Consider the following 8,931-nt stretch of genomic DNA (forward strand, 5'->3'; position numbering starts at 1 on the left):
CTGCTTTAGCCCGCAGTGAATTGGAAAGGCATCAGATAGAAACTGGCCTATACGGACTCTGCTGTAAGTTTCACTAAGACACATTTTAATTAATCGAACTAGTTTCTTGGGAATACCAAATTCAATAACAATATTATATAAAACTTCTCTCTTAACCGAGTCATACGCTTTTTTGAAATCTATGAATAACTTATGTACTGTACCCTTATACTCCCATTTTTTCTCCAATATCTGCCGAATACAAAAAATCTGATCAATAGTCGATCTATTACGCCTAAAACCACACTGATGATCCCCAATAATTTCATCTACATATGGAGTTAATCTTCTCAGAAGGATATTCGACAAAATTTTGTACGACGTCAACAAAAGTGATATTCCTCGAAAGTTACTGCAGTTAGTCTTGTCCCTCTTCTTAAAAATAGGTACGATTATGGACTCCTTCCATTGTTCTGGTACAATTTCCTTTTTCCAAATTGCAAGTACAAGTTTACAAATTTCGCTAGATACTGCCCTTCCACCCTCTTGTATTAATTCTGCTGGAATTTGATCAATACCTGGAGACTTGTACTTTTTCAGATTTTCTATCGCAATTTCGACTTCAGAAAGACGCAAAATTACCAATGTAATTTACAAAATTTGTAATTTTACCTGCTAAACACAGTATATAAATTATTCATTCAGCACGAGTGCATATTTAAGGAAATAATGATGGAAATTGTCTATATCAGTAACAGGCTTCTTATGTTCTACCCGTCTTCTTTGATGATGAAAAAGATGGCTTCACAAGATCATTGTTTTCTGCTTTTCTTCTTCCTTTTGCACAGATTCTTGGGACCAAATGCAGAGAAGCGCCACTGACAGTTGCGTTGCTTATTACCTCACAGTTCTTAAGTTCTTCCAAGAAACAAGAAAGTTGTTAAGTAATGCCTTTAATATGGCTTTTGTTATCAGGACTCAACTGAGACATGATAGCGATTACTGGGATAATTAGTATTTAAAAATACTGTTTATTATGAGATATACTGTATTTGCGAACAAACTGTAGCACAGTAGTGTCACAGATGAGCATATGTCAGTAACTAACATTCGAACACAGCGACAGGAAGGTCTCTTTGTCCAGGTCATAAACCGCTAGAGAAAGTGTGGGGTGAGTCGTTTCCATCCAAAACCAAAAACCCGCCTATTTCTTCTGCCTCTAGTATAGCATAATTTGGTAATTATGTCGATTGAATGTGAAATTAGCATGAATTTAAACGTAGACAAAAACCTAAAAAAGACTTGCAGAGAAAAAAAGCAAGGAAGATAACTTTTCACATAGTAATATGCCTTTTAATTATCTATTCATATTAAGTGATGTTTAGAATAATATAAATTATTTCCTAATACTACTGTTCTTAATTTTTCTATATTCTCACGTCATTCTCTACGCACTTTCTGCTTCCTTTTTGGACAAAGTATCATCATATACTGTGCTATTTCACTTCATAAAGCAAACTGAGGAACTCAGGAAAACATGACAGCTCTCTGAGTTAAAAGTGATTGCTTTTGTTTTATCACACAAATTATTACATTCGCTTTGGGACCCATTGCATTCTCGATTCATCCCTATGCTCTGCTTCTCGAGAACAGTCACATCACCTGCGTAGATATATGAAAAAAAAAAATGACTTTCGACTGTCAAAATTTACAGTAGACAGTGTTTATAGTGCCCCCCCCCCCCCGCCAGAAGTGTAAAATTTATTCAAATACCAGATCACAAAATAGACCCCTGCCTTTTATAAAATGTATATGTAATATTGTACATGGTCCAGTATAACAAAGAATATACCTTACATTCAAACATTTTCACTAAAAGTAACGTGTTTTACAAGAAATCATTCATTTTTTTAAACATAGAAATGGCTAAGTTATTGATCAGTGGATTTTTTAATATGTTCTTATAGATTTTATACACTTCTCTCTAACACTTTGAATACTGGGTGAACCAAAATAAACAGAATTCGATATGGGAGAAGATATTCGATATACTGTAGCAGCACGCTATAATAATAACAACGCACATTGACCTTCATCTTGAACGGAAAGAGATAAGGCGCCGGGAGGGGGTAAAGCTTGCTTGTGAAGAAAACTGCAACAATCGAGTTGCAGCTCTTATGTTTAATACTTGGTTTGAGTTCGGTTTATCTTGGCCCACCCGGTATAGCCTAATCACTAAATAACATTATATTTAATGACTCTGCCGAGGTCATGGAAAGCATGGGCCTCTACCTCCATACCCACAAGTGCCTTCATGGCATGTTACGGGGATACCTTTTTACCTTTACTGATCTCTGTAATTTGTCGGTCTTGTAAGTGGCGGCTTTTCAATTTTGCTTTTTGCCGTTTGACATCTAGTGATGAAAATGTGAACTACGTTCTCAAGCTATTTCGAGGTTCGATGTGCAAGATATTGATACATGTAGCTACCAAATGTCTTACATTTATATATCATTGCCAAATTACCTTTACAATATTGGCTACCAATACCAGGGCATTATTAATTCCGGATACAGTTTGATTCAAGCTTTGCCGATTCCGAAGAAACCTTAATTAGTAATTTGGTCTGGTTTCGCCAAGACTGTAAATTATGGCTGCTGCCTGCTGCGAAATTGGATTAGGCTAAATATAACAATATAGAGATAAATCGCAATATAACATATTACGTATATAACCTATGTATTTAGCATTGCTATTTTGCCGAAACGCGATTGACTGTTTAATTCGCATTTATCAGTATGCATGGAAATACTAGAAGTCTTGTAGCATCGGTGGTTCAGTGGTAGAATGCTCGCCTGCCACGCGGGCGGCCCGGGTTCGATTCCCGGCCGATGCAATTATTTTTTTCTTCTTCTCCTCATTGAATATTATGCTAATTCTGAGTTGAAATTTGACTGAAGCTCTAAGCTTACCGAAACCTCAGTTACGTATTATAATGTAACCCAACCCGAGAATGTTAATTGTTTACACAGCAAGAATAACGTTAATATCATCAATCTATAAATTATGCCGAGAAACGAATGACCTTCCAATAACGTCGCACTTATTCTTTCCTTACATTATATTGGTTACATGGACAGAAAATCTAACTAACCGTGAGTCTTCAAAATTTTCATAGGCTGAGAACAAAATCAACCAAAGTGTTCAACCTCAAAGGCGGAGAGAGAACCGTTTCCTTGGGGGGAGCAAAGCAAAACCATAGAATCCCCATATAACGGAGTTATGGGGGACATCATTTGGGGGGAGCAAAGCAAAACCATAGAATCCCCATATAACGGAGTTATGGGGGACATCATTTATCTCCTCTCCCTGTTATAGCTTGACCGTGGTACAGTGTGTCAGAATATGATCATTTAATAAAGGTATTTTCGGGAGGCATGTTTTTTACAGTGTTACATCCATATCCGCAATGTTTCGGACCGAGTTGTATAGGGCCAGTGACGTCGCCAGGATCAGAGCAAGGGGGGTGCGAGATTTAAAAATGGGGTGCGACCTGTAAAAATGTGGTACATAAAAAATCCAAAATGTTCTTTCATGTACTTGCGCGCAGACCATACATGTGTTTATTATTATTATTATTATTATTATTATTATTATTATTATTATTATTATTATTATTATTGCTCATCACATCCATTACGATACACTATGGGACGTAGTTGTTTTTTCACACCTAAGAAATTGTTTGTTTGTTTTTGTTCTTCAAAATAATTTATGCCTAGTATTTTGTTAATAAATTGCCCTTTGGGGTGCGGAAAGGGGTGCTCCGATTTTTTTATGTGTTGCTTACGCACCCTTTCGCACCCCCCTAGCGACGTCCCTGTATAGGACTTGAACTGTAGGTCAACTACAAATTATAATAGAACATAACTTCAAACAATCTCCCTCCTTTTTTTCTCTCTCATACAAAAACACATGCATGCATCAATAAAACACTTTAACAGTGCTAACAGAAACTTTTTTATATGAAGCTTACCTTCCTGAAGATATCATATGAAATGTAAACTCTATTTATTTTATTTACTCTCGTCTTTAAGTTTACACATTATACCAGGGTCACTTTTCTTTTTTCTGCATTGTTGTGCATATGTTATTTCTACATCTCTAAGTGGTGGCCTGAACATCTGCAGACTTCTAACACACGAGTACAGGCTGTTACAAAAGAAACATTACAGTGCTTCCATTCCTCAAATGAGGTATAAATATTATAGTCCAGACACATGATCTGAAGACATTAATTCATAAATTTAAGCGCAGAAACTTAATCATAAACAAAGGAAAATAGATATTTTGAATTCAATATTTTCTAACGTTAATAGAAAAAAAAAAAAAGAGTTCAGACAAGTTTGGGGGGGGCAGTGTCCCCTCACGCCCCCTCATAGCTCCGTCTATGTTCAACCCTAAATACAATGTTATTGACGGTGGTGTGGCGGTGGTGGTGATGGTGTTGGTGGCAGCGGTAGTGGTAGTAATGAAGAGGGATTTATCTTGATGCTATGGTTTTACTTAAGATAAATTCCAGTGAGACAATGGAAGTGCATAATGCATTCACTGATGTTGGTTCATTATAATGTCAAGTGTACAGTAGGCCTACCTATTACAAGTGAGGAGCTTATTTTCAAAACGACCCTTGTTCATTCCCATAACTTTATGGGAAATCGCGAAAAACCTTTTTAGATCTAAAATTTCATACCATCTAGGAAAGAGACATTATGAAACCAAAGAGGTTGGGTGCATTTAGAATCAATTGAGAGCATGAGACTCTTTGATCCCAAAGCTGAAACTAATATTTTGTCGCAAATTCTGCAGTTAAAAAGAGTTAGTTTGATTCCAATAGTCACTTTTAATGCAAGATTTTAGTGGTTTAGAGGGCGTCCTGAAGCCAAATCATGACAGTTATATGTAAAGTTATAATTAAAGAATGCATTTTCGTTATGAAGTGGACAAGAGACATTTTTAAAATGAGCTCCTCAAGTATTTATATATATATAGGGGAGAGTCGGGTAGTATCGGACATCGGGTAATATCGGACAGTGAGTTTCTTTCATCTACCACACGATGATAGTACCTGATTGACATGGTTACGTTTATGTGATGTCGCATAGAGAAACATAACCATGTTATTCATGTACTACCATATGGTGGTAGATGAAAGAAACGCACTGTCCAATATTACCCTATGTCCGATACTACCCAGCTCTCCCCTATATATTGTTTTATCAAGCTGATTAGGTATCGGTCCTTTTTAACATATACGTATGTTACATTATAGGGCCTCCAAAAAATAATATTCAGACTTTAGCATAGGAAGCACCATTTAAGAGTTAGGCTCTTTTATTTAACATACGTAAGAAATACTGAATATATACTCGTATTTTGATGTCAGACAATTATTTAATTGTTGTAAACGCTTTCAAACAGCACTATACAAAAATAATTTAACACCAAGATTGATATATCACCCATGCACAACTTTGCTCCTGGCTTGATAAAAAGCAATTATCTCTTCATCAATTTCAGGATCGCCAGTGAGCGGCAAATTTTTCATGACAGATGAATCCCGTTCATCTGATAGTGGCTGTGTATCGTCAGACTCCTGAATGTAAGTAGGCCTATTATCCCATTTGTTACTGCTTTTATACAGTGAAGGTTCAGATTTTTCGTTGCTCATTGTATTATTTTCTTTGCTGGAAAATGCATGATTTACTGAATTTATTGATCTTGAGTAATTAATTTTTAAAATATGCCTGTCAACACTTGAACTGTCATTTGTGTAATCTGGACCTGACTCTGAGTGGCATTTAAATTCCTGAGATGTAGTACCGGTAACCAGTTCATCTGGAACTGAAGTCTTGCTGATACTTCCATTGTAGGTCATAGGTTCTGTAACGGAATTCTTTAGTAAGACATTGCAATCTATTTTCTTCTGCAGGCAGGTGCTGGAATTTGTAGCACATTTATTATTATCATCGATCATGTACTTGTTCTGAGTTTCTTGATATCTGTCCGTATCCGATGTAATATTTTTATTTAATTTAATTGGCTTCTCCTCTTCCCATTTTACACTATGACAAAGGTACTGTGAAGATTTGTTGCTCGGTAGTTCATCAATATCGTCGAAATGTAAAGATGGAATTATATCAGCACCACTATTTGTAGGACCATTGTGTGTTTGAATTTTCCACCATTCTTGAAATTTAGTTAGCAATCTTGATTTAGCTTTCTGTAGTTCATCTTTCACGTGATATGTTTCTGATTTCAATTCCCTTAAACGATGAAGATTCTTCTCATAGCAAGTATGTTCCTGATCGATGTTTTGTTGGGAAATTTTCAGTATTCTGTTCTCTTCATCATTTCTGGTCTGTTGAAGTGTCTCTTGAGAGGTTTCTGGAAACACAAAAAAAATTACATGTCATTTGTCTTATGTTTTTTTTTTTTTATTTTAATGGATTATTTTACGACGCTTTTTCAACATCTAGGTTATTTAGCGTCTGAATAAAATGAAGGTGATTATGCCGGTGAAATGAGTCCGGGGTCCACCACCGAAAGTTACCCAGCATTTGCTCGTATTGGGTTGAGGGAAAACCCCGGAAAAAACCTCAACCAGGTAACTTGCCCCGAATGGGATTCGAACCCGGGCCACCTAGTTTCGCGGCCAGACGCGCTGACCGTTACTCCACAGGTGTGGACTTGTCTTATGTTTAATACCTGTTAGATCATTATATGTTCCCATAAGTAACAGACTTCTTTAAGTAAAATCTGTTGACAGTGTTTTTTTTTAATCTATTTATAATGTCACTAGCGTCGACTTCCATTTCTGAAGTAGTAGCATATAGAAAGCGGAATTTTTTGCCCAGTAATGGAATGCTAGGAAAGTTTGACAACTAGTGGAACTAAATTTTGACATGGAAAGAAACGACTGAAGTTCTCTCATTTTTTTAGTTGGTTATTTAACGACACTGTAAGTGGTGTTCCTCAGGGTTTTATTAGGGCCTGTATTACTTATTATATATGTAAATGATTTACCTTCTTCTATTAACAGTGTCAATGCCACTACTTATTTATTTGATGATTTCATCGTTAATATAACTGGAACTAATGCTGATTCGGTCAAGGAACAATTTTATTATTAAACTTTTGTCTCGTATTCCTAATTATGTTAAGTGAAGAATGCAATGCGTGCAGTTCTGTGATGTGTAACTTTCTCCATTCTTCTGTAACTTTATCCCTCTTAGGCAAAATATTTTCCTAAGCACCTTATTCTCGAAAACCCTTAACTTCTGTTCCCTTTTCTAAGTGACAGTCCAAGTTTCACAACCATACAGAACTGGTAATATAACTGTTTTATAAATTCTAATTTTCATGTCTCATAATTAAAATAAAGTTCTCAAAGGTATTTCTTCCTATTCATATTTTATGGCAGACTGTTTGAGATTTACCCCATTTGCTTCCAACCAATGGAGTAGACTGCATTAAAATTATTTTCCTTCTGTTGATTGTGATATTATTTACCATATGTACAAATTTGTTTTCTGTGGCAGACAACACAAAACACACACACTCACGTACAATGACAGCAATTAAATTACAACAAGGAGAAAAGGAACGGTGATTTTATCATTATCTCATAATCATAATACTTCAAAGTAAGTTTCGCACTAATTCATAATTAAATAGTTTTCTGCAAAACATGTCTCAAGAGCTCTCAAATATAGAAGTACAGGAACTTACGAGCTAAATTTATGTATTTTCAGGAAGTGTTATTGTTTCTTCCTTCTACGGAATCCTGGTAATCAAATTTGCACGTCACATATGTTATTATTTGACATTTCTACATTCTGAAATGTTATATGCAATTGTTATTGCGTAGATTCTGTTAATGAATACTTACTGAACACGTCCTGACTTTTTTTAATACTTTCTGCAATATCCTTTGCTTCTTTATATTTTTCCTTCAGAGCTAACTTGCACTTGTCATATTCAAATGTGTTCACAGGATTTGTCATGAAGGATGTGAATGCATCCATTTTGCTGATGTTCAGCTTTTTATCTTGAAGAAGAAATAAATAATTGTAAGTTAGTATAACACACATTTTTCATACAAAATGAAAAATTATCCATTTTGAATCTTGCGTACACTACTTTTAACACTTGAATATAATTAATTGATTAACTAGTGAACTTACTAGTGTTAATTATGTATGATTTGTCCGGCTTACAGCTGTTTCAGTGCTTCACGCACCATCCTCAGAGCCTACTAGATCACGGCATCATCTCGAACTTCTCTGCCTGTTATGTGGGTGTGTTTGATTGTTGAAAGGTGTTGAAGAGTGGAGTCAAATAGTGTGTGTGTACTGAAATTGATCTGTGTGTTGAGAAACACACCCCGATCAAATTCTGAAGCACTGAAACAGCTGTAAGTCGGACAAATCTTACATAATTAACACGAGTAAGTCCACTAGTTAATCAATTAATGGAAAATTACTTACATTTATATATTACTGATGGATCTAGATACGCTAGAAAAAGTAAAAGCCAGATTCCTGAAAAGGATATTAGGGGTATCAAAAATGACACCATCTGGACTGGCTTATACTGTACATTAACGCAGGAAGATTTCCTTATAGAGAAACTGAGGTACAGATTACTACTGCCATCTACACCTCAGGCTGCGGAATTGTTGAGGAGGAGAATGGAGAAAAAAGAAGAAATATGGCCGGAGTTCTACATGCCTGTTTCCTTCTTTCTACCACCGTGGAACAATCTTCATCAAACCACGGTTTCTTTTTTTTAGTTAGTTTCATGATAACATATGCTCTGCTCAGCTGCATTTTGATATTATCTCGGATATGGAGAAAAAAGAAGAAATATGGCCGGAGTTCTACATGCCTG

The 8,931-nt window shown here is 35.8% G+C and overlaps 1 non-coding gene across 1 annotated transcript; it reads left to right on the top strand.

Moving 5' to 3' along the window:
* The first annotated feature begins 2,804 nt into the window (after positions 1 to 2,804).
* TRNAG-GCC (transfer RNA glycine (anticodon GCC)) lies at positions 2,805 to 2,875 on the top strand. Its single transcript has one exon. It is a non-coding gene; the product is annotated as a tRNA-Gly (tRNA).
* Positions 2,876 to 8,931: the final 6,056 nt, after the last annotated feature.

The sequence above is a fragment of the Periplaneta americana genome, chromosome 8 (genome assembly GCF_040183065.1).
Source record: "Periplaneta americana isolate PAMFEO1 chromosome 8, P.americana_PAMFEO1_priV1, whole genome shotgun sequence".
Classification (NCBI taxonomy): Eukaryota; Metazoa; Arthropoda; class Insecta; order Blattodea; family Blattidae; genus Periplaneta; species Periplaneta americana.